This window comes from Schistocerca americana, chromosome 1 (genome assembly GCF_021461395.2).
Source record: "Schistocerca americana isolate TAMUIC-IGC-003095 chromosome 1, iqSchAmer2.1, whole genome shotgun sequence".
Lineage (NCBI taxonomy): Eukaryota > Metazoa > Arthropoda > Insecta > Orthoptera > Acrididae > Schistocerca > Schistocerca americana.
The window spans coordinates 66,904,621-66,930,403 of record NC_060119.1 but is presented as its reverse complement, the minus strand read 5'-3'; positions in this window follow the sequence as shown (position 1 = coordinate 66,930,403).

Sequence of the window (25,783 nt, the reverse complement as noted above, 5' to 3'; positions counted from 1 at the left end):
GACCAGACGCACAGTCCATGACTGCAGCGCCTCAGACCGCTCGGCTAATCCCGCACGGCGGAGAGGTCATATGGTGTTACACGCCTTGTTGAAAAATACAAAAATAAGGCATTTCAATAGAGCAGTGGAGCAGTCCGGCAGTTCTGAAATTATGAAGCAATTACGAAATTTATTGAAACATGGAAGTGATATCAGAAACAATGTGAAAAAGAAGACTAGTATCTTTGGATACTTATATAGAATTCGAGATGGTATTAACAAAAAGATCTTCAAATATTTGTGAGATAAGAAGTCAGCAAGAAGTTCCTTCCATGAAGTAAACACTGGTTTAGAAAAAAATAATGTAAAAACTGAAAAAGAGAGAAGGGCGAAGAGAAAAAGTACTGAATGCAGAACGAGTATAAGGTACGAGAGCGAGAGGTACTTCCCTGAAGTATTCAGAGGGCATAAAGATAAAAACTTAGTGATAAGTTGAAATAATGCTGCAAGAAATGAAAAAAGCAACGAATAATTAGTTGTACTTGGCGTGAGCTCTTATGTGGCCCATCTGAGAAAAAGAAGTTATACAAAAAGCGAGTATTTTCCGTACTTCTGCAACTACTTCAGTCCACAAATAACTGAGGTCAGCCACTGTTGAGATTAATATATTAATAGCGGCGTTTATTAGAATTTTTAATTTTAAACCATTAGCAAACGTAGTTAGTTATACACAGATCAGTACGATTTCCCAGCAAATGCATTATTAACAGGATATGTTACAACGGTTACAGTTGACCGGACATAAATATGCATCGCTCGATTCACACAGAATTTCTGAAATTAAATGCAGTCTCTGTGCAGCTGTCCACAGGGGAACAGGTGGCAGCACTGCGCCGGCGGGACTTCCCCGCAGCAAGAAGCCGCCTGCCAGTGGGCAGTGTTTGCAGAGACACCGGCAGCAGCAGGGAGCGCTGTTTACTCGGCACTGCAGTTGGTTCCGTCAGTCCTGACTGTGCCCGTGGCTGTTTACGTAGGCGAGCCGGCAAAGAAGAGACTCGCGACCGAGCGGCAAAACACCGGCGTAATTTCCCACAGCTTTTTGTACCAAGCTGCGAACACGGTGCGCATTTCAAGCTTAATGTCCCAAGAAGAATTTCCTGTTTCTGAAAAGGAAAGGAGTCATACCCAAGGTGTTTCCGAAATGATCATACGAATTCGCTATGTGAATTACACTCATTACGGTGCTACTGATGAATTTTTTTTAGGTATCTATGTCTCCTACAGTTAATTTAATAGGCCTTGCAGCTAACATTTGTGACTCTTTCCTGAGAAAGAAAGCTACTCCCCCAGCCAAATCATGATGTGTGCTCTCTCCTATTTCTGGGTAATATGTTACCGCGTTTTATTTTTCTTCTTCGCTGACAATCATTGAACAGAGAGCCAAAACTCTGGAGTTACTCTTGGCTGCCTCTGCAGCTTACTCGACTTACTGAAGTAAAATGCATATGAAAAACAAATGATTTTTGTTTGGATAATGTACGGTGTTGTGTTCTGGGACACTGGTGAACGGCACAACTTATTTTTCCCGGAAGACTGTCAAGGAGACTGCACGTAAACTTTAATATATGGTAAGATTCACTGCACTATGTTAATTACACACACTTTAGTTCCGTACGTGATAGTGTTCCATAACAACACCATCATCATGTCTCGCAACACTATCACAGTTTCTCCCTCTGTCCCCTCAAAACTCATTAAGTCATATAACCTCACCTTTCTACACCAGTAAATACATTTTATATCTTCTACTGTCACTAGTTTACTATTATTTTAATATTATTCTCATTGCTGCACAGTGTAAAAGAAAAAAAGAAACTTGTATGCAACAAGGATGTACCACCCAAAAGCAAAGAAATGTTGTATCAAGAATATTACGCACGCAATACTCACATGAGCACCGAAAACTTGAGTAATGAAGAAAAGACAGATCAGCAGGATACAAGCTTGGGAAACGAAATTTCAGTGGAACAAGATTGGCCTCCTTAGAATGTATAGAGCAAGAAATGAGACGGTGAGAGAAATAGTGAGACAGAATCGCGAGCAAGAGATCGTAGAAAAGACGAGGCTAGGATGATGTTGACACTGTAAAAGAATGGGAGTTGGAGGGATACCGAGACAGGATGATGGAATTGCAACAGATAACGAAAAACGTATAGGACGAGTGAGGGATGGGTGGATGCTGGTAGTGAAGTAGTGTCTGAAGAACGGAAGAGAAGACTGGGACAGTGGAGACAGGAACATGGTTGCATGACAGGAAAATATTGAGAGGTCACTGTTGGAAACAGGCGCATGAAGGGCCTAGAAACTGTACCAGATTATGGTGATTATTATCATCATCATTAGCAACTATAGTAATGCAATAGTATTATTGCTGTTATCTCTATGTTACTACTGTGAAATTACTTTAAAAATTGTTTAAAACTATTCTGAATTTTATCTACCATTACCACTGTTTATCACATTAGAATTATCATCATTCTGAAGTGATATAAAACATATGATACATGTTGAATCCTGTTCCGGAATAATTATGTGTAAATGCCTTAATGCGACCAAGCGATGTAAAAACATGAAATACACTGTAGTTATCTTAAATCAGAGCGAGGCGCAGATCAGCCAGCAGAGTGCGAACATAAGTTGAGACAAACGTGTGCACTAAATTAAAAGTCAACAATTGGATGTTGCTACGCAGTTTCTACTCACACACACACACACACACACACACACACACACACACACACACACACTCATATACCACATACACGCAATACCTTCTAAACTTCTAAACAGATCTACATAGTCCTGTTGTAATACAGAGACTTTCCAAAGACGTTCACAGCATGTGGCGAAGTCCCTATAGTGGTCCAGCCCAACCCCAGTACAAAGAGATAGAATAAGATGATATTAAAACTGCTGTTCCAGTCACACATTCGTGTTGCTGATACAGTTAGAAGTTCAGTGGTTGTAGGCACCTGGCTGCATACCCTTTCATTCAATAGATGATGAATTTCGTTCACTTATTATGTGAACTGAAGCTGGAGTGGCGGAAAAGGGAAGGTACTAATGATATTTCCAGACGATCCCCAACCGACCCGTATTACCAGCCAGTGCCACCTATCCACAGGCCCGTCCGTGTCCCCCATCGCTGCTAACTTTGGATTGCTGTTGGAGGTCGAATGTAAATCTGTATCCACACTGAAGGTTGTGAACGCATTTCCCATCGAGTTGAATCAGTTATATAACTGCGTTGTGCCTGTCGTTTTGGACAGGTTGGAAAGAACACAATCTGAAGCTTTGGTATGAAAGTTGAAGAAAGGAAAGGACTGGACAAGAACTAATGATGTCACCTACACAGTGACTTTACAAGAAATCACTGGCGTAAAGTAAAAATGTGTGCTGGATGGACTCGAACCTGGGATCTCCAGTTCACTTTGCAGTTGTGTTAATCTCTGCGCCACCGTCCGCAGCTCGTGGTCGTGCGGTAGCGTTCTCGCATCCCGCGCCCGGCTTCCCGGGTTCGATTCCCGGCGGGGTCAGGGATTTTCTCTGCCTCGTGATGACTGGGTGTTGTGTGATGTCCTTAGGTTAGTTAGGTTTAAGTAGTTCTAAGTTCTAGGAGACTGATGACCATAGATGTTAAGTCCCATAGTGCTCAGAGCCATTTGAACCTCTGCGCCACCCAGACGCTGTGTTTATCGAAAAGTATGCATTAAAGGCATTTTTTTTTTTTTTCAAATCATCAGCATCTACTGTCTGACAAGAGGAATGTCAATGGGTAGCTGAGGAGAAATTTGTGGCAGCATCAATCAGATAATTCGTAAATTCCTCAAAATGTTATAAAACTGACGAAGTTCAGGTGGCCGTTGGAGGGACACCGACCAGGCACCTGGCGCCACCCCATTAACGACAACCTGCCCCTCGGCTGAAAGTCGAAGACACAGTCGCCATTCCTGCCCCCACGCATATTGTCAGCAGGAACTTTTGCTCTCGGAGGGAGCATTCAATATGTGTCGCTCCGACGTTACTAAACTACTGAGGTACGCCCTCTAGGTCTCAGTTGGGAGTACTAGGCCTGCCCGGTAGACTTTGCTTCTTGCCCAGCAAATGTGCAGTAATAGCCGCTGTTTTGCCATTCATGTGTTCGTCTCCACCGCCTAGGAAACAACGGCAGTGCAATTGCGCATAGCTTTACTAAATTCGTATCGAATACTAACAGAAAATCCGACTGTGTTTATGATGCAAATATTCTATTTGCACCGCGAGAGATCGGTCTCATGGTTTTACTGACGTTGCATCGGTAATCTAATTCATGCTGCTCCTGTCCATGTGTTCCCTACGTCTTTCTACTCAGGTTGTTTACCTTTATTTATGATTCTAATCTGATCCCAGACTTCATTCTTATTAAGCTGCATCAGAACTATCTCTAGCGACTGGGATGGTTATCACCACCGTTGTTCGTATTTTATGTCTTTACACGTACCTGTGGCTGGGCCCACAAACAGCATTTGGATTGCTCATGTAGTCTGAAATTGTGGACTGTCTAGTAACCATCTATTTCTACCAACAGTACCACTCATTTCAAAGTATTTGCAGGAATATATCCACTTTTCCTACAGCTGTGTGTTCCCCCTCTATAGTCTTCGTCTGTCGTCTTTACTAATTAATGAATTGCCATCAGCACTTGAAAGCCCTGCAGTGCGAGAAGAAGAAACCGAAGTCATCACGGTCCAGGAAGCAGCAGTCCATTACGTGGGATCCTTCTAATTTGACAGTAGGCGAGACACTGGCATACAGAACTCATTTATTTATCTCATTTAAAACCCTCCCAACCCGAGAACAAGCAAGCTACTCTGAATCCCTTTGGTTAAAAGAGGAAAATCTTCCCTCGTGTATTTTTGGTGGGTGGGTAGACGATAATCTATCGTAAAAATGTCTTCCTGTTATCTTTCAAGAGCGTGAAACACAACTGAAACTGGTACGCCACGTGCTCTATACACTGTTGGCTACTATTTCTGAAGGAGATTGTCTGTGTCATAGAAAACTGCCAATTCTTGATACCGTTGATGCCTTTTAAGTTCATTTGCTTGCTGAAGGAGTTCGCGAAATTTGTGATGAGAACAGTTACAAATCTGCCGCATTTCAAACGGTATTGACGAAGCTTTTTACTACTTTCTATATATCTCTAATTATAAGCTCTGTGATGAACTTAAGAAGTAAAACTGACATTACATTAATATCTAAAAATTTGTGAGAAACATGTAGTTACAGCTAGGTTAACAGTAGAATATTCTCCACCGATACGTTGACAGGCGGGCAGAAAAATAAAAGTTGGCAGGTGAGCACGAAAATAAGAACTTACAAGGAAATTTTGTTAGAAATGTGCATATTGATTTTATCTATAGAGGTAACGGGCGATTTTCATTACCATCAGATGAAGCTGTGATATGCAATAATTATGTTATGGAAAATTCTGTAACAGCTGTTGTAACAATAATTTTAAAATTATATCCCCACTTGGCTACGAAAGAAAATTAATATGGCCTGTACATAATACTAGCAATATGACAATTACTGAAAAATACCTGGACTGTAAACATTATGGTTCGTTAACACACATAATCAGTAAAGAAATACATTGTGTTTTTAAGAACGACGCTATTTGTGATGTGGTTGGGAAACACTTTTTGATTAGAACTGAAATGAGTTCGAAAAGTAGGAAATTAAACTAAGAGACAAGCTCTGCGATTCATGAATTTTTAATGTTGAACCACAAAACAATTAAAAGTTTGCTGCTGCACTTAAAAACTATTTTGTTACAACAATCATATCGTCATATGGCTGAGGCTTCTGTTCTTTCGTAATTTACCCGCGCGGCGTAGCCGGGCGTTCTGAGGCACCTCAACACGCACCGTGCGGGTCCCCCCGTCGGGGGTTCGAGTCCTGCCTCGGGCATTGGTGTGTGTGTTGTCCAGAGCGTAAGTTAGTTTAAGTTAGATTAAGTAGTGTGTAGGCTTAGGGACCGGTAACCTCAGCAGTTTGGTCCCATGAGACCTTACCACAAATTTCTAATTTCCTCGGTAATTTAATGTAGCTCACATAAATAATGCAACTCCTGAAATTGATTCGCAGTAGAGGGACACTTTAGATCGTTCTCCCAAATGATCTCTTAGTACTCCATAATGAAAGTTACATTGATATTCAGTGGATAGATATCCTAAACAGGCTTTCTTATACATCTTATAAGAATCACGTCAAAGGTCTATTAAAATATGATCGTGTATTTTATTTTAGAAAACATGTTGGCACATACTGTTTATTTACATTTATCGTGGATTGGGACTGAAGCTTAGAAACTCGCTTATCACAGCCACTCCTCGTAATATCTGGCCTGCAGAGGAATAACGTATAAGCGGTAACCCACTGCTTCCATTCTTAGAAACTTTTAATACTACATTCTTGAATCAACCCTTAGACTGTAGCTTGACCATTTCTCAGTATCATTTTATAGAGCATAGACAATCTAGAAATGTGTGCTGGAGGTTATATGAAGTTAGGAAAGTTAGAGATACTGTCAGAATCAAAACTATCAGGATGAGAGTGGTATCCACACAGCGTATTTGAATCTTTTAGGTTTGAGTCCTCGTATGGTACGAAGTTTAAATCCACCAAGAAGTTTCAAGAAAGTACATAGTCGGCTAAATAGTGAAATACTCATTGTTATCGTCAAAATGAGCTCTTCTAGGACTGGATTTCCTACTCTTCGCGCTCTTCTTCTTACTGCCTTACTTCTGTTCGCCTGCTTTCCATTCCTCTTTCTTTATCTGTCTTTTTAGGTCACTCTTACACGGACTTGCAGTACCGGCGCATAGCCCTTCTTTCTGTCGCTTTTGTTATGTTTTCCCGCTATGCAAAGTGCACAAAAGTCATCGCCGGGATTGTCACTTTGTCTACATTAACGGCACTACACAAAAGTTGTATTTCTCTAATGACGCGACCGAACTTTAAAACAACTGATTAGCAATATGGAGTCAAGATAAGACACTTTCAACACAATTTCTTTAAAAATTAGCACGTCACGTTCCCTCTCCATAATACATGTACAAACTGGCCACTTACCTTACATCAGGATCCGTAAAAGTCTCAAAAAATTATTGTAATTCCGAGGAGCGGCACAACAAATGAGTTAGACTTCATGCGCTGACTAGGCCCTCCAGGGAGAATAAGCTGAGGCATTCACCGTGCAATGCCGTCACTTCATGGACCCCGTGACCCCAACAGTAACCTTGACCGTCGGGGACACTTAGCCTCACTCTCCCCCACTGTGTTCGACCATTATCAATTACCTTGAAGAAGGTAACAGTCTGCAAGAATTAAAAAAAGTCATACCGTCCGAAGTATTGAGTGCTGTAGACAAGAAATGTCAAGCTGAGGTCATATTTCTAGACTGCCAAAATGGATCTGACACCGTTTTTACCAAGTGGCCTCTAATTAAACTACATGGGTATGGAGTATCGTCTCACAATGGTGCGGCTGGAATCTTGATTTCCTGTCAGAAGGATAACCGTTCATAGTAACTGACGGAAAGTCATCGAGTAAAACGGAAGGGATATTTGACGTTCCTCAACGTAGTCTCACAGGCCCTACGCTGTTCTTAATCAACATAAAAAAATGTGGGAAAACTATGATTCTTTGCAGATGACGCTGTCGCTTATCGTCTAGTAACACGATCAGAAGGTTCAAACCAATTGTTAAAAAATTTCGACAAGATATCTGCATGGTGCGGAAAATGGGGATTAACTCTAAATAATTAAAGGTGTGAGAGCGTCCGTATGAGTACAGAAAGGAATACCCGAAACTTCGGTTACATGAAAAATCACACAAACCTAAAGGCTGCCATTTCAACTAAACATCTCGGGATAGCAATTATGGACTGCTTAAGTTGAAATTTCACACAGGAATGTTTTGGGAAGGCGAGCCAAAGACTGTGTTTTTTTGTCAGAGCACTTAGAAGTTGCTAGAGTTTTGGTAAAGACACTGCCTATCTACATTTGTTCGTCCTGTTCTGGAGTAAAAGAGGGCGACATAGGATCCTTACTCGATAGGATTGACGGAGAACATCGAAAAAAATTCGAAGTAGGGCAGAAACCGCTCGTTTTTTATTACCGAGTCACCGATGTGTTACCAGAGTTGGGGTGGTTGATCACTAAAAGGAAAGAGTTTTCCACTGCAGAAAGATCTTTTCACAAGATTTCCGTCACCAACTACTTCTTCCGAATGCGAAAATATTTTGTTGATGCCCATCGACACAGAGAGAATTTATCATCGTAATAAAATAAAAGAAATCAGTGCTCGCAAAGAAAGAGATAAGTGTTCGTTTTTCCCTCGGGTGTTCAGTAGTGACACTGTAGATAAGCAGCCGGACGTTGGTTCGATGAAACCTCTCCCAGGCACTGAAGTGTGAATTGCACAATAGTCATGTAGATGTAGATGAAGAACACGATATGTGGCTTTCACCGCAACATAATGATGCTCGTTAATCACAAGACGAACATAATTTTGACTTCACTTTCTTTGAAATTCTCTTCAAGCCTGTCGAGTTCCTGTTTTACTTTATCCTTCACTGAAAATGGAATGTTGCGTGCTTTGTAAAGCTTAGGCACCACATTAGGTTTTAGCGTGATGGAAGCCTTGTAGCCGGCCGGAGTGGCCTAGCGGTTAAAGGAGCTACAGTCTGGAACCGCACGACCGCTACGGTCGCAGGTTCGAATCCTGCCTCGGGCGTGGATGCGTGTGATGTCCTTAGGTTAGTTCGGTTTAAGTAGTTCTAAGTTCTAGGGGACTTATGACCACAGCAGTTGAGTCCCATAGTGCTCAGAGCCATTTGAACCATTTGAAGCCTTGTAATTTTTAATATCAGTTCTTGCTTCTGAAAAAAAAGTACCACCATATTTTTGCAACTACTGGAACGTCAGTCTGAATCGAATAGTTCCTCCGTAAATTTTAATGTAGGCGACTGAGGCAAGTTAGTGACTAAGTCATCTATTGGGCGCTGCTTACTTCGGAGTGACTACAGTCGCTTAAGCAGTAAATAATTTGACTTGCTTCTTCTACGCCCTTTTTGATGCGAACACGTCGTTCTTTACCCCCCCCCCCCCTCCCCCACCCCGTGCTTACTGTCCCCTCTGGGCTCTTGCGCCCAACATACACATATTAAAAAAATTGCATCACCGCGGTTCCCAGAACTCTTGAAGATAGACGTTGCCTGTGGATGTTGTATCAAAGACACAGTCCACCTGGCTGTTCAGAGATGTCACTAAACACGCCGAAAGACGTAAACAACCATGTACGAGCAGCGCCTATTAGACGGAGGGGTCCAACGGCCGATCAGTTCCAGTCATTCCAACAGGGAGGAGGTACACGGCTCGTGTTGTCTGTAGTTCAACCATGCCTAGACGACATTGTTACTTTCTGCCAGGAAGAGGTCTCAACAGGGGAAGTGTTCAGGCGTCTGGGAGTGAAATAAATCGATGATGTTTGGACATGAAGGAGATACAGAGAGACAGGATGACGAGCCTCGCTCACGCCGCCCAAGGGCTATTACTGCAGTGCATGACTGCTACCTACGGATTATGGCTCGGAGAAACCTTGACAGCAAAACCACCATGTTGAATAATGCTTTTACTGCAGCCACGCAACGTCGTGTTACGACTCAAACTGTGTACAATAGGTGCTGCATGACGCGCAACTCCACTCCCGACGTCCATGGCGAGGTCCATCTTTGCAACCACGACACTATGCAGCGCAGCAGAGGTGGGCCCAACAACATGCCGAATAAGCCGCTCAGGATTGGCATCACCGATGAGTGTCGCATATGCCTTCAACCAGACAATCGTCGGAGACGTATTTGCAGGAAACCCAGACAGGCTGAATGCCTCAAACACACTGTACAGCGAGTGCAGCAAGGTGGAGGTTCCCTGCTGACTTGAGGTAGCGTTGTGTGGGGCTGACATACGCCGCTGGTGGTCATGGAAGGCGCCATAACAGCTTTACGATACGTTAATGCCATCATCCGACCTATAGTGCAACCATATCGGCAGCATATTGGCGAGGCATTCATCTTCATGGACGACAGTTTGCTCCCCCATTGTGCACATCCTGAGAATGACTTCCTTCAGGATAACGATATCGCTCGAGTAGAGTGGCCAGTATATTCTCCAGACATGAACCCTATCGAAAATGCCTGGGATAGATTGAAAAGGGCTGTTTATGGAGAACGTGTCCCACTAAACACTCTGAGGGATCTATGCCGAATCGCCGTAGAGGAGTGAGGCAATCTGGACCAACAGTGCCTTGATGAACTTGTGGATAAAATTCCACTACGAATACAGGCAGGTATCAATGCAAGAGGACGTGCTACTGGGCATTAGAGGTACCGGTATGTACAGCTATCTGGACAACCACCTCTGAAGGTCTTGCTGTATGGTGGTACAACATGCCACGTGTGGTTTTCATGAGCAGTAAAAAGGGCGGAAGTGATGTTTATGTTGATCTCTATTCTATGTACAGGTTCCGAAACTCTCGGAACCGAGGTGATGCAAAACTTTTTTGGTTTTAGTATATTATTAGTATTTCTCTATAACTTGCTTCTCTTGTACTCGGGATTTCGATGTCTTGCGCTATGTCACAACTTGGAACGCTTTTAAAGGTAGACAAATCCTATGAACGTGTCTTGACGTTAGAACCGCTGCTGTACTGTCTTTACCTTTCCTAAAGGCAAACCATCTGCAATTTAATAGTTTACCACTTTTATTGTCCACTCTTCTGCATGTTATTCTCATCAGCTACTTGAATGTATGAGCTTTTAGGCTGACTGTGCGACGTTTCTCGCGCTTACCTGTCCCTGTTGTCTTCAGAATTTTGTGGACAACATTTTTCCGGATGTCTCATGGTACGTCTACAGTCTCATAAGTTCTACACACCGGCTTGAATAGTCGTTTAACTGTTGGGTTTTATAATGATTTTATATCTTCTTAAGGAATGTTATCTGCGCCTTGTGACTCATTTTATAGAAAGGTTTCCGAAGCTGTGTTAGTCGGTGACTCTAATATTGGATTCTCTATGTTTTCGGTACCGACTGTGGTTTCTTCATCTGGCACAGTCCCCCCTCTTGCAGAGGCCTTCAGCGTACCCTACTCTCCGTTTAACAGCCGAATTCCCATTACGCTGTTTGTATCACCACCCTCTGTTTCAGTTTCACCCAAGGTTGTGATGACTTCTAAATACAGTGTGTCCCTCCGAAGGGTCGTCTGTCGCATTTTCTCTGGTGTTTCGGCAGATATCTGCAATATCTTTCTTGCAGTGCGTATCTGGAATGTGCCCAAACAAATACCGCTCATAACGTCATTCATACGGCGCCCACAGCCGACGGAAAGTGAAGGTTTGTTTCCTAGTACGAATAAACTTATTTTTAAAGCTCAAATTTACGTATTTATTTGATAGAGCGGCCACGCATTAGTGCGGTAGGTACGGTTATCGATATGAATAAACGAGGGAAGTAACTCAAAGCGACTAACGAGTTCTGTAACAGCGACAGCAGTGCCCCTCCACGCGATGACTGCTTGCGCCACACAGCACCACTTTTGAAGTAGTAGTATATTCATGGTTTTTTACTGCTCATGTTACTTCTTATCGATAAATTGAATAGCGCACTGGACAAAGTTGGGCCGTTCTATCGAATGGGCACGTAAAATTCCGCTTTAAAACTCATTTTGTTCTTAAAGGAAAAAAAACCGACGCTTGTCGTCGACATCTGGCTTCGCTGGAATGACGTGCTGAGAGGTATTTCTTTGCAATGACTCCAACTGCTCACTGCAAAAAACTAGATTGGAAATATCCGCCAAAACACCAGAGAAAACGCGCCTTCTGCTTGCATGCATAACTGAAGTAGTGCTAAGAGCAAGGACTCGGCTGGGGACAGGTCTGGGCCACGTCTACAAATGCAGTAATCCATTTCTATTGTTATTTTAATTAAGGTTTAAAATGGTTTAAACATCACACAGGTCAAGGAATATTGGAGATACAAAAAATACTCATTGTCACGAAATATTGAATAAATCTAACATATTATTAAACACTAACCATATGTTCACAAATGTCATTTACACTACGGTATTGTACGACGAATGAGATATTGCTGGGGAATGGCGCAATACATTGAAGCAGAGTGTGTGGTTGTATGTACAGGTGTGTTACAGCCACTGTCATCTGCGCAAATCTCGGTTGGATGTTAGATGCAGTACTATCTTTTAGTACGCAGCTTACGAATATTCGAGGAAATTATATAGACTGCAAACTTTCATTGCATTGCTTTACATTTAGAAAGCAGATGGTTCCGAAAAAACAACGGAAATTGTTCCGACACTGGGTAGCAAGGTTATAACCAGGAGTATCAGAGTAACTGTTGCTGATGTCATAGACTACGTGAACATAAACACTGCTTATCAGTAATACAGTGTCTGCACATGTTTAGCCTTCTATAACTGGACACTGCTAAGCATTCGGATTTCCTTTGCTTTTGTTTCATCTGTAATTCTTATCAAGGAGTCGAAAAGTATGTTCTGTAAATATCGTTTACCTAATTTCAGGTTTTAAAATGTATAACATCGTTTTTCTACGAATGTGCGGAAAGACGGTCTTCCTAATTACAGAAATGACACTGAAACTTAATCTCACAGCCCCCAATACGTAATTTTTTCCGAGCACGGTTTCTACGATCACATTTCTAATGTCCACACACATTTTCAATCAGAATTACAACAAATTAAAGTAGCTAAGAATTAAATAACATTTTAAATTTATTTCTAATTTTACGTATAATGAGTTATAGCAATTTCATGTAAAAAAAACTTTGGTGTGGTTACTCCAAAGTTGCAGGTAAACAGACAGAACCAAGTCCGATCGATTTATCAGGAAATATGTTGCCTAACGGTAGTAGCATAATGGGCTGGTGCTCCATCCTGCTGGAACCTTACCGACCGAGCAGTGCCCGATTTTACAGAGGTGGAATAAACCTATCATGTAATATGGTAAAGTAAATAGTCTGACTTACAGCACCGTCGAAAAAATATGGATCTACCAGTTGGGTTGCAGACACTGTAGCACACATCATGATATGCGGTAGGTCGTGTTCAAGTTTTGGTTTTCAGGATTCCAGAAATAGTTATTTCTCGCCTTTGCACTGTGATAATGAGCAGACTCATCCAAGAAAAACGTTTTCCCCCCTCAAAAGAATAGTTGTAAAGATATCGAGCATTCATCGACAATCCTGATTACGTTTTCGTCTGTCATAATCACTTAATTCTTTTAAAAACGAAGGTTTGAAAGTCCTTAACTTCAAATTCTTCTTCACGTATTTTCTTAGTATCGGTTGTGGAACTCACGATTCCTATGACCATTTACGAACGGACGTTCGATACCTCGACACACGCTGCAGCCGCCGGAGTGGCCGTGCGGTTCTAGGCGCTGCAGTCTGGATCCGAGCGACCGCTACGGTCGCAGGTTCGAATCCTGCCTCGGGCATGGATGTGTGTGATGTCCTTAGGTTAGTTAGGTTTAATTAGTTCTAAGTTCTAGGCGACTGATGACCTCAGAAGTCAACTCGCATAGTACTCAGAGCCATTTGAGCCACGCTGTAGCCTAGCCCCCACACACGTTCCCAGCGGAGTTGGTTGTCGTCCTGAGCGGGCCTTATCTTTTATACAACCAGCTGCAAAGAGCTTCTCTCCCACCGTAAAACTGTTGGTCTTCGTGAGGAAGTCACGTTCTGCTGTGTATGCATAGCTTATTTTCATGTGTGGGATCGGTCGTGAGCCCAAGTGCTCACTATTGTCCGTTCCTCCATGATGTAAGTGGACGTATCAGCAATGATTTAGATATGTATTAGCGCCTGCAACAGTAGGAAACAATAGCTCATTAGCATCTATATATTACTTACAGAGAAATGGTTCTTTGTGATGAACGTGTACAATATATTAACTCACTCTGTTCCTGATCAAGGACATTACCATCTTTACCACTCATTCCAATGCTCATGTCGGTCAGATCGGTGATCATATCCACAAAAAGTTTCGCCATGATGGAAATCGTAATAATTAAACATTAGTAAAAGACCTAATGAGTAACGAGATCTTGAGGTCGCCCATATGACAAAAGATCAAGAATAGTTCACTGTGTTAGAAACATTGTTAATACTGACACAGAAATTCTGTTCCATTTAGTAATCGATGAATTTCAAAACGGCACTGTGTATTAATGTTACTTAATTGTCATTCGGAATTACTGTCATTGTGTTATTTGCCTCAGATGGGAAATATACGTGTTCAGAAATTTATCTTCATACTTAACAGTACAGTCTTTTTTCTGTACTAATAGTTCAAGCCTGCTGTGAGTATTAATATACTGAAATCTAATAACAATTGACGATGAGAACACAGATACTGTATAACAACCATGGTACAGATAAGTTTTCGGTAGCAATGGTTCATAAAAAACAACTGAATCAACTTTCACCATCTCCCATAATAAGTAAAGTTGATTTTTTTATTATACTGTATTGTAAACACAGAAAGTTGGAATACTTAATGCACTGTAACTTGGAACACGGATTGCACTAATATTAGGAAAACAGATGCCGGAACTATATAAACGTAGTCGTAGGCAGCTCAGTCACTTGCTAAGTAGTACAGACAGAATCGAGACAAGAATGCTGTAATGTAGCTACTCTGCCTTTCTGACCTCTTGGCTGATGAATACCTCGACGAAACCAACGGAAAAATGACTCGGTAGTTAACAATAACACGTAATACAAATAGGCAAGAACATAGAATAACAATAAGTATTACGTTCAATAAACTACGTTAGACATTTACATAATAATTGTTTGCAAAGTGGAAAGAGACAGTGGTCTGCGAAGAAAGTACAACACGACCATTTACTTTCTTGATAAAGGTTCCATCAAAATGTATAACAATAAGCAACTGATTCAATTTATGTTATTCACTTAATTTGCGTACTTCGAGCGACTATGAAGAGAATCTACGTAGTAGTCATTACAGTGAAACCAAATATTCCAACATTGCTCATTAAGAATGTTGTTCTTCTCTAGGTTGTATGTCTTTACTATCCAGAATCCTGCGTTAAATGGAGAAATGAGCCATGGTTAAACGGCCCGTACGATATCTTTACGACAGGCATAAGAGTGAAAAGGAAGTTACCCGTCCTCAACAGTTAAGCGCAGAGTTGGAACGGTAAAAATACAGAATTGTTTCTTTGGCCGTAAATTCCATTAACGGCTGGAGAGAAAACCTCTTGGCAACACGGGAACCTCTCGACGGCAGTTTCCAGACGTGCTGTGCAAAGGGGGAGGGAAAAACCAACAGCCGCGGCGACCAAATCTTCTTTTCCGGGAACACGAGTGAGATGCGACCAAGGCTGCAGGAAGGTTCTTCCTTATCGGCCTGCTGGGAGCCATCGGCCACTTGCTCACTCAGTCTCCCTCCCAGGAAATAAAACCCTTAATGTAATCAGCGAAAGCAAGGTTAAAGCTGTAATGTTGAAAAGTCGTTTACCTATTTGGTACCACGAATGAGTAATTCTGCTTCCTACACATTTACTGTTTCAGGAAACTGCTTTCGAGATTGATTTACTTTACCTTCGCTTTTTTACTTAGAGTGGCGTTGTTTGAAGAGAATTAAGACATTTCGATATACAAGTTGCATTATCATCAATGAATTCCCGCATAATTTACGCTCACTGAAATATTACTCATGCTGTTTTGCTTTGTGCAAAAACTGTGGAAATGTTTTTAACAATACCGAGACAGTAGTTTGTTTTCCTTGATTGCACACAAAACGTTTATGCATCCGATATAGGTACTCAGGTCTTTAGCCGTTATGAGATGCTAATAATATTTGTGTAGTGATTTGCGGTTTATGTGTCTGAATACAGTGCACTGTTAACGAAGTTTGCTAAAAGATATTTTACACTCATGCTCTCACTGTTGTATTCTTATCTTTGGGGAACTTCGAACATAGATCTCGAAGGAAGGTCTACACAGACAAATGCCATCTTCATCACATTGACCGTCTCTGGTAGCTGAGTGGTCAGCGCGACAGACTGTCGATCCTAAGGGCCCGGGTTCGATTCCCTGCAGGGTTGGAGATTTTCTCCGCTCAGGGACTGGGTGTTGTGTTGTCCTAATCATCATCATTTCATCCCCATCGACGCGCAGGTCGCCGAAGTGGCGTCAACTCAAAAGACCTGCACCAGGCGAACGGTCTACCCGACGGGAGGCCCTAGCCACACGACATTTCATTTCATTTCATCATCACATTACTAACGGACATTAATTATCTGCATCAATAGATTCATTTCGCATGTCGTTATCTCAATCCCTTTCATTTCTTTTACTTTGTGATATCCAATGTGGATAAATATTCGTCTAAACATCCTTTTATCTATAAATCTCATCCCAGTTCGATCCATTTTTCATACTTCAAGCTCATCATATTTTTTTAATTTTTTTTTTTTTTTGCATTATAAGAAGAGAAACTATGAAGAACGATTACGAGTTTTTAAAATACAAACATCACGCTAAATGCAAAATATAGATGACTACGATCAGTCACTTTTCTTTATTTTCTCTAACTAGTTTTAGAGCCTTATCAGGCTGATCTTCAGAAGAGGCAACACGAAGTTTACGTATTCCTGTTTGTAGCCTGATAATTTAGATTGGAGATTGCTTAAATATAACACGAAGGTAACAAATATGTTTATAAATCTCTTCGTGAGCTATTTCTATGACACGATTTGTGGAAAGACGAACATCTTTCCTTACTGCGGCGCTATTCATTTTGCAACCCAACAGGCCCATAGCTAACGCGTTAGGTGTTAGGTGTTACGTGGCATGCGCCACTGACGGTTATGTCAACTTCAGCATGCACCCTTTGGAGACGAATCTGATAAGTCTCGATAACTACTTCGTGAAAATAAAGGAATGTTTCATAAATCAGTGTTTCGACTATCGCTACTTATATGTTTAATAGGCGATCTCGCAGTTGAAAATGACGATAACGCATCAGCTTAATCACCAGGCGTCGTATTGACCCAGGTAGAACAGGTATGGCAACGTGAGCAAATGAATGACTACTACTGAAGAAATTACGTGGTATGGCCGTATTTGGATGGTAGTCGGTAATTAGGCATCCATGATGACAGGGCGATTGTGGCAGAAATGAAGAAGCAGACTGTTTGCAGATCCAAAGTGGAGTTTTATTTGCTGCAAACTTATTCTGTGAGAGGCACAGAAGTGCTACACTTTGCGGTGACCGAGGGCTGCCTCAGCTACATTGAGAGGCATATCGCTCGAAAGGAGGATGATCTGGGAAACGAATCCGGTCAGGAACTGCCACCTGCTGTTCATGAATACTGTTACCTAATGACAATGAGAAACTTGCAGCTTTCTTCGTCGATTCATGTCATTCATAACACCAGCTGAGGGATGACTCGTTAACTAGATTTGGTCTGCTGGGGGATGATTCCACCATGATGGATATAATAATGCACGGGCTTCATCAGATTTGGAGTCGGAAAGTACACAACAGTTCCATCCACATGCGTAATAAATGAGTACTTGGTGCGCAGTGTCACGTAAATGAATCTTCTTCTCATACTTGAGAGGTCCAGTTAAGAGCGGGAGAGACATACAGATGATGCCAAGGTTTGTAAACATACATGCAGACGAGCTACATTACACGTGTTACGCTTCATGCATTCAGCGGCATCATGACTTTCTTAGGTTAGTGTTTTCCTGGAAAATTTATTTTCAAGTGTTTATGGACCATTCGGCCTCCTGATTTCTATCCATATTACTGTTATGTGCGGATACTTAATCCTTCCACTTGAAAAATTCTCCCTTTCTCAACTTTTGAGTGACCGAAATAAACTGACGAATCCTTGCAATGATTCTTCGAAAAACATCCCAATATATGTTCCAGGTCATTGGACTCCGTATTCACTAATCTGAATCACATAATGGAGGATAAGTTCAACAACATTTATAAGTTACGCTACACATTTTCCAACTAATGTCCTTTATTCTTTGACCACTCTGTACTAAAATAGTAGGAATTAAAAAGAAAACATCGTACACAAGGGAATTTGCTTCCACAGTTACGCCACTCTCACTCAGCTCTCCGTAACGTGGCTTTATCTTATCTTTTCCGATTATTACTAGCATCACCGATATGGTCGGAAGTATACACAAACTCTAAATGTCACTGTATTCCTCGGAATTTTCCTACATTTCTATTACGGTTTATTTATTCGGTCTAGGAAAAGAAGGAGAAAGAACAAGGAAGGAATAACAACAGTACCCCAACAATTTTCCTTTTTTTTTCCAAATGCGTACCTACTTACAGCAACCACATTTATATTGTAGCGTTCAATATCTCTACCGATGTTTGTACAAGCCACCGGACTCATAACTTGTAGTATACTAAGGAGACAGAGAATCCGCTGCCACAAAATTATGTTTTCACATTTGGTTCATTTCTAATTCATTAGTGACATCAAAATTAAAGACTTATTCGTCAATTGAAATATCTTCTAATCATTGTTGCTGACGCAGTGGCACCTCAAAATTTACACACATACTCAGTTTGCTCACAATACAAATATTTTTGTTTTTGTTATAATAATTTAATGCGATACTTCGCCGCTACGCCTTCAGGGCAAAACGGTTCGATTTAAACGGCATATCTACATACTGTGCCTTCCCCATAAGCTAGACAGGTATGGTTGAACCGAAGTGTTTCCTTTTTCCTATAAGGGTTGTTGTTTAAAGGCTGTCAGACAGTGAAGGGCCAACACTGAGACCCAAACGCTTGGGGACACTCGAACGAAAATATAATCGGCGTTTTAGGTACAAACAAGCCCATCTTCTGTTGGGTTAAACCTTGTTGTCGACCCAGGAATTCAGACAAACACTTGGAAAAAAATCTATGAGTTTTCGTGAGAAAATACTACATGGAAGCGTCTAGGTAGACAGCAGCCTGTTGTGTGAAGTGCCGTACTGTGAAACGACATGAAACTTCCCATGTGACACGAAAGTCAGAGATCAGGCCCTTTTACACATTTCACTCTATTATTCTATTATTTATTCATTTTTATGAGTCCTCTGACTGGTTTTAATGCGGCCCGCAAGAATCACTCTCTCGAGCCAGACGTTTCATCTCAGAGTAGCAAGAGTAGCACCGTAAATCGACTTTCTGATCTCTACACCTCACTCTAGTACCACTGAAGGTATTCACAGATGTATCAAAACATGTCCTGTCTTCCTGTCCGTTCTGCTACTCAATGTTATCCATATAATCTTATCTCCGCCAATGCTGCTGGGAACCTTCTGATTGCACACTTCATCAGTGCAAATAATTTTCAACCATCTTCTATAGCACTATTCCTGAAACGCTCCGATTCCCTTCGTTTCAGGTTGCCCCACAGCATGTGATTCACCATCGTACAATGCTCTACTCCTAACATACATTCTGAGTAATTTCTCCCTCAGGTCAAGGCCGACATTTGTTGCTTTTGTTGCTACTAGGCTCCTCTTGGCCAAGAATCCCCTCTTTGCCTAGAATAGTCTGCCTCTTACTTCCAAGTTGCTTCGTCTCTTCATCATGTGTTATTTTGTGCCCAAGGTAGCGGAATTGTTCCTCTTCGCATAACTCTTGCTCGCTAAATTTCATGTCGAGTTTATTGCTAATATCGCTTCTACTACTGCTCGTTATTTTCGTTTTTCTTATGTTTCCTCTCAATCCACGTACTCTATTTCCTTTCAACAGGTCGAGTAATTCTGCCAATAGGCACGTCAGTTTACTGTCGACTAATTTTGCAGACTAATCGGATTCCTGCATTCATTCTGACTCCTATCATCACTGTGTGACTTTTCATTTTCCAGTCCATGTGGAGTCGACTTCCTTATGATCCAAAGCTTCAGTCGTTAACGATTCAAGTATTTATCGCTTGTTTGTGCGCATTCTCCCGATGCAAAACGATCCCGCATACAAAATCTAATCGCTGTAGGCAATAGACGCCGAGCAGAAGGACAATAACATCGCCACGGCTGCCGAGCGATTACTGCCAGGACAGATTAGCCGGCTGTCAACCAGCGGAACATGGAAGCAGATGAGCAGCCTCAGGTCACAGACTCGTAGCTGCATGGTAGAGGAGATGAAGACCGCTGACAGCCTACGAGCAACCACACCAGTCACGATAGGAGACTGACACAGATGGCCTACATAGAATCAGCAGCACACGCTTTAATGGAACACTGACTCTGCCAAATGGGGAGATGTTTTCCTTTAATCGTGCACAATCTCGTTTGCTCTTTTGCTGAGTCTTGTCACTTTCTAGCCAAACTGGCGTCGGAATTCTAATTGCTTTGTTGATCACTGATTAATAATAAAAATAAATGTTTCCATGCATTCATCACTACTGAAAAAAATTGCTACTTGTCGGTTGCCAACGATCTAACTCTCAATAAAATTAACTTTATTTCTCATTTCGCTAATGACGCAATTTATTTCAATTTATTGACGGACTGTCATGTCAATAGCCCAATCTTTGACGGCAAAACGAAATGAATTAAAACTGCGTTACTAACGAGGTTACCACATGATGGAGGCCAAAAATCTAATGATATCTTGCTTTCACTGAGAGATTCATATGCAAATGGCCTAACATTTTACGTCAGCATGTTGAAAATTCGCTGAAAAAGATAAAAAGTTGAAAACGTTGACACTTATTACTGTGCAGTCCTAAAGCATTGCTTGCACACCGACCAGTGCAGCGCCGCGAAATGGCATCAAGAAGGTGTTGATCCATCTGGAAAGAGCGCCGCACCTCCAGTTCAGCGCTACCTTTAAGGGTACCACACCCTACCTATTTAACCCATGTTCATTTAGGCAAGTATTTGACCCATTTCTGAAAGAACTGTTTGATGCAGGACCTTAATACTTTTACTGTATGATACATGATGCTAATAGAGTCAACTGTACTAAAATCTACTTCAACCATTTCATAGTTCTTAAGAAACACTTTTTTAAATTTATTATCAAAAAATATTAACTTTTCTGTAGAAAATATTTTTTTATGAACTTCCTAATGGGCCAATACTAATGAATGTAGTAACAGAGGTGGATTTTGTCGTTATTCAGGGTCTCTGATAATTTCATTCATTTATCTATGATACTTTCTGATATAATATGGCATATGTATTGAAAATTTTAGTTTGCCGGAAAACTTTTGAAATTTGTTACTTACAGTTAATTTAAACTGTCCTGCTTCATATGATGGCCCTTCTTTGGCCTATAGCAGGTCTTCCAGCTTCTTTTTCACCTTCTTGGATATTTGCTTCGCTTTCTTGGCCATATCAGATGCAGACCTGTCTGCATCGGCTATCCTCATTTTATCGCAATGTTGCAGCCCAGTGATCTTATTTCCACCAGGATTAATTCCCAGCTTTTTCGGTACCCAACACTTTCCAATATTACCGCAACTGAATGTAATAACAGCATCATGAACTTATAGTTTCATTGTATGCATGCCTACAAATACAGTTTTATGAAGGTGGTTCCAAGTTATGCTGTTGAAACATTCATTTGGGTTTTGTGTCTGCCCATGCGGACATTTCCTTAGAAGTTCAGGATGCACCAAGTCTCTGAAAATATGTTTAATTGCTGTAATAACAGCAGCAGGAGGAGAATGCGGGTGAGAATAAGATTCTCCAGTTGCCGGAGCCCTATTGTATTTGCACCGCGCGTTTTCTCCTGATGGACACAATACATGACATGGCTTATAATCAGTAGAGGACGTTAAGTATAGGCTTAACTTGCAGGAGCTTCTGTATACATAACTTTGAAAGAGGTGAGTACATTTGTAAACAAGCACTGCAAACGTAAGTGTAACTGCTACTCGCAATCACACATGAACAAAACTAACCTAGTGTTTGAAAGCGTTTGAAAGCGAAAAAAAATTTTTTCAACAAAATCCTTTTCACAGTACTTCAATAAATCCTTAATCTACCGAAATATGATGAAAACCGAAAATCGATCCTTTTCGACCTGAATCACGGTGTGGTCCCCTTAAGCGCTGACTCAACCAGGCGCTCATCGCTGATCGGGCACAGTTCAGTAGCAGACTTCGAGAGCATAAGTACTGGGTAACATTAAGACCATACTTAAATGGTTCAAATGGCTCTGAGCACTATGGGACTCAACTGCTGAGGTCATTAGTCCCCTAGAACTTAGAACTAGTTAAACCTAACTAACCTAAGGACATCACAAACATCCATGCCCGAGGCAGGATTCGAACCTGCGACCGTAGCGGTCTTGCGGTTCCAGACTGCAGCGCCTTTAACCGCACGGCCACTTCGGCCGGCAAGACCATACTTAGCCTGCGTTCTGCGAGTAGTAATAGTGAAATGTAATTGCATGTATGAAGCATAGGAAGCCCAGGTAGTTAAGTATTGTTTCTTCCCTTAATTGAAATAAAGTTTCGTGCAAATTATTTTGCATTGCTGCCACCAGCCATCGCAACTTCCCTCCTACCTTGTTTATTTCGGTGCTGTCTCCACAGCAGCCGATACAACTTCTGGCGCCGTGGTTTTCAGAACCAACGCCGCCTTCGTTTTTCGCTGCTACGTCACACCGCGTCACTATTATTTCTCTCTTTTCTTTCAGAGGAGCGCTGCTACTAATTTGTTCTTTCTTCCAGACCAGCCGCAACGCTTCCGCCATTTGTCTGTTTGTCTTGCTTCCAGATCTTTTGTTGTGGCGCTCCTCACATTAAAACAGCCTCTAACTCGCTTCATACACCACCTGCGCCTAAGCCTCCAGGTGCTGTTCGCTTTGATCTAAAGCAGTTTATTCTTTTTCAGAATCACTAAATGTTACAGTTGATGACGGCAGTCCAGCACATTAATACACAAGCCGCAGCTGTATCAACTCCGCCACAACAGCGAGCCGCAATCATGGCACCTCCTCCGTGCATTTTACCATTCCGAGCTTTCAATGAGCAACAAGATTACTCGAACGAGCACCACGCTCAGTTCAACGCCCATTGTGTTACACGTCAAGTGCAAGGTACTGGGACACTTTCTTATTCTTTGTCAACGGCCGGCATAGCGTTTACCGCCTCGGTCAGAAGTTATTCCCGACTAGTAGGCCGGCGATGCTAGTTTTGGAAGTTTAAATTTCCACCATCACTAACTACACTACTGGCCATTAAAATTGCTACACCAAGAAGAAATGCAGATGATAAACGGGTATTCATTGGACAAATATATTATACGAGTACTGACATGTGATTACATTTTCATGCAATTTGGGTGCATAGATCCCGAGAAATCAGTACCCAGAACAACCACCTCTGACCGTAATAACTGTGGTGTCACCGCCAGACACCACATTTGCTAGGTGGTAGCCTTTAAATCGGCCGCGGTCCGTTAGTATACGTCGGACCCGCGTGTCGCCACTGTCAGTGATTGCAGACCGAGCGTCGCCACGCGGCAGGTCTAGAGAGACTTCCTAGCACTCGACCCAGTTGTACAGCCGACCTTGCTAGGAAAGGTTCACTGACAAATACGCTCTCATTTGCCGAGACGATACCATAGCCTACAGGTACGTCATTTGCTACGACCTAGCAATGCGCCATTATCAATTGATATATAACTTGTGATGCCTGTACCGTCAGACCGATGTACACCACTTCTGGATTAAAGTTAAGTATTACAGCAACTGCGTCCGTTTTTGTAAGTTCTCATTTCCTTGTAATGTTCCAGACCTCACGCCAATCTGCGTGAGCTTAAAAGCGTTCATTTCGGCCTCCTCTAGCAACACGGTGTTTGCTCTTCTGCCGACACTTCAATAACGGCCTTGATACACCTGGGCATTGAGTCAACAGAGCTTGGATGGTGTGTACAGGTACAGCTGCCCATGCAGCTTCAACTCAATACCACAGTTCATCAAGAGTAGTGACTGGCGTATTCTGACGAGCCAGTTGCTCGGCCACCATTGACCAGACGTTTTCAGTTGGTGAGAGATCTGGAGAATATGCTGGCCAGGGCAGCAGTCGAACATTTTCTGTATCCAGAAAGGCCCGTACAGGACATGAAACATGCGATCGTGTATTATCCTGCTGAAATGTAGGGTCTCGCAGGGATCGAATGAATATTAGATCCATGGGTCGTAACACATCTGAAATGTAACGTCCACTGTTCAAAGTGCCGTCAGTGAGAACAAGAGGTGACCGAGACGTGTAAGCAATGGCACCTCATACCTTCACGCCGATTGATACGCCAGTATGGCGATGACGAATACACGCTTCCAATGTGCGTTCACCGCGATGTCGCCAAACACGGATGCGACCATCATGATGCAGTAAATAGAACCTGGATTCATCTAAAACAAGGACGTTTCGCTATTCGTGCACCCAGGTTCGCCGTTTAGTACACCATCGCAGGCGCTCCTGTCTGTGATACAGCGTCAGGGGTAACCGCAGCCATGGTCTCCGAGCTGATAGTCCATGCTGCTGCAAACGTCGTCGAACTGTTCATGCAGATGCTTGTTGTCTTGCAAACGTCCCATCAATTGACTCAGGGATCGAGACGTGGCTGCACCATCCGTTACAGCCATGCGGATAAGATGCGTGTCATCTCGACTACTAGTGATACGAGGCCGTTGGAATCCAGCACAACGTTCCGTATTACCCTCCTGAACCCACCGATTCCATATTCTACTAACACTCGTTGGATCTCGACCAACGCGAGGAGCAATGTCGCGATACGATAAACCGCAATCGCGATAGGCTACAATCCGACCTTTATCAAAGTCGTAACTATGATGGTACGTATTTCTCCTCCTTACACGAGGCATCACAACAACGTTTCACGAGGCAACGCTGGAACGCTGGTCAACGGCTGTTTGTGTATGCGAAATCGGTTGGAAACTTTCCTCATGTCAGCACATTTGAGGTGTCGCCACTTGCGCCAACCTTGTGTGAATGCTCTGAAAAGCTAATCATTTGCGTATCACAGCATCTTCTTCCTGTCGGTTATATTTCGCGTCTGTAGCACGTCAGCTTCGGGGTGTAACGATTCTAATGGCCAGTAGTGTATTATGAACATCTGATACAGGTCGCTGCCGCTCGTTATCAGTTTTTTCGATTGCGGAAAAGGCTAGAACAGACACTTTCAGTATGTCAACAACACGACAGTGTCTTTTTCAATGTAGTTGCTGACTGACAGTAGTAATTCAACAATTCGTGTTGCAATTACATACAATGTTCCAGACAGTAGGATTTGTGAACGAGTTCTCAGACATTCTGATCCCACTTTTAAAGATGTGTTACAATTTATTGAACATCAGAACTTGTGTGATGGTGCAGTGGAAAATTTTGAGTTAGCTCTAATTTGCAGTGTAATGCAGTGTGACAAACAGGTACGGCCCTGCGAGCGATCACCACGGGCAAACGGGCCACTATGCCGTGGACAGAATAAGTAAGTGTCAATGCGTGTGTCTGTTGTGAAATCATATCCCCTCCACTTTTCACACATAAAAGAGAAAACTGCCCTTCGTGGAACGCGACTTTCTTCTCCAAGTCATGTACAGTCTGTGCGCTTGCAACAGAA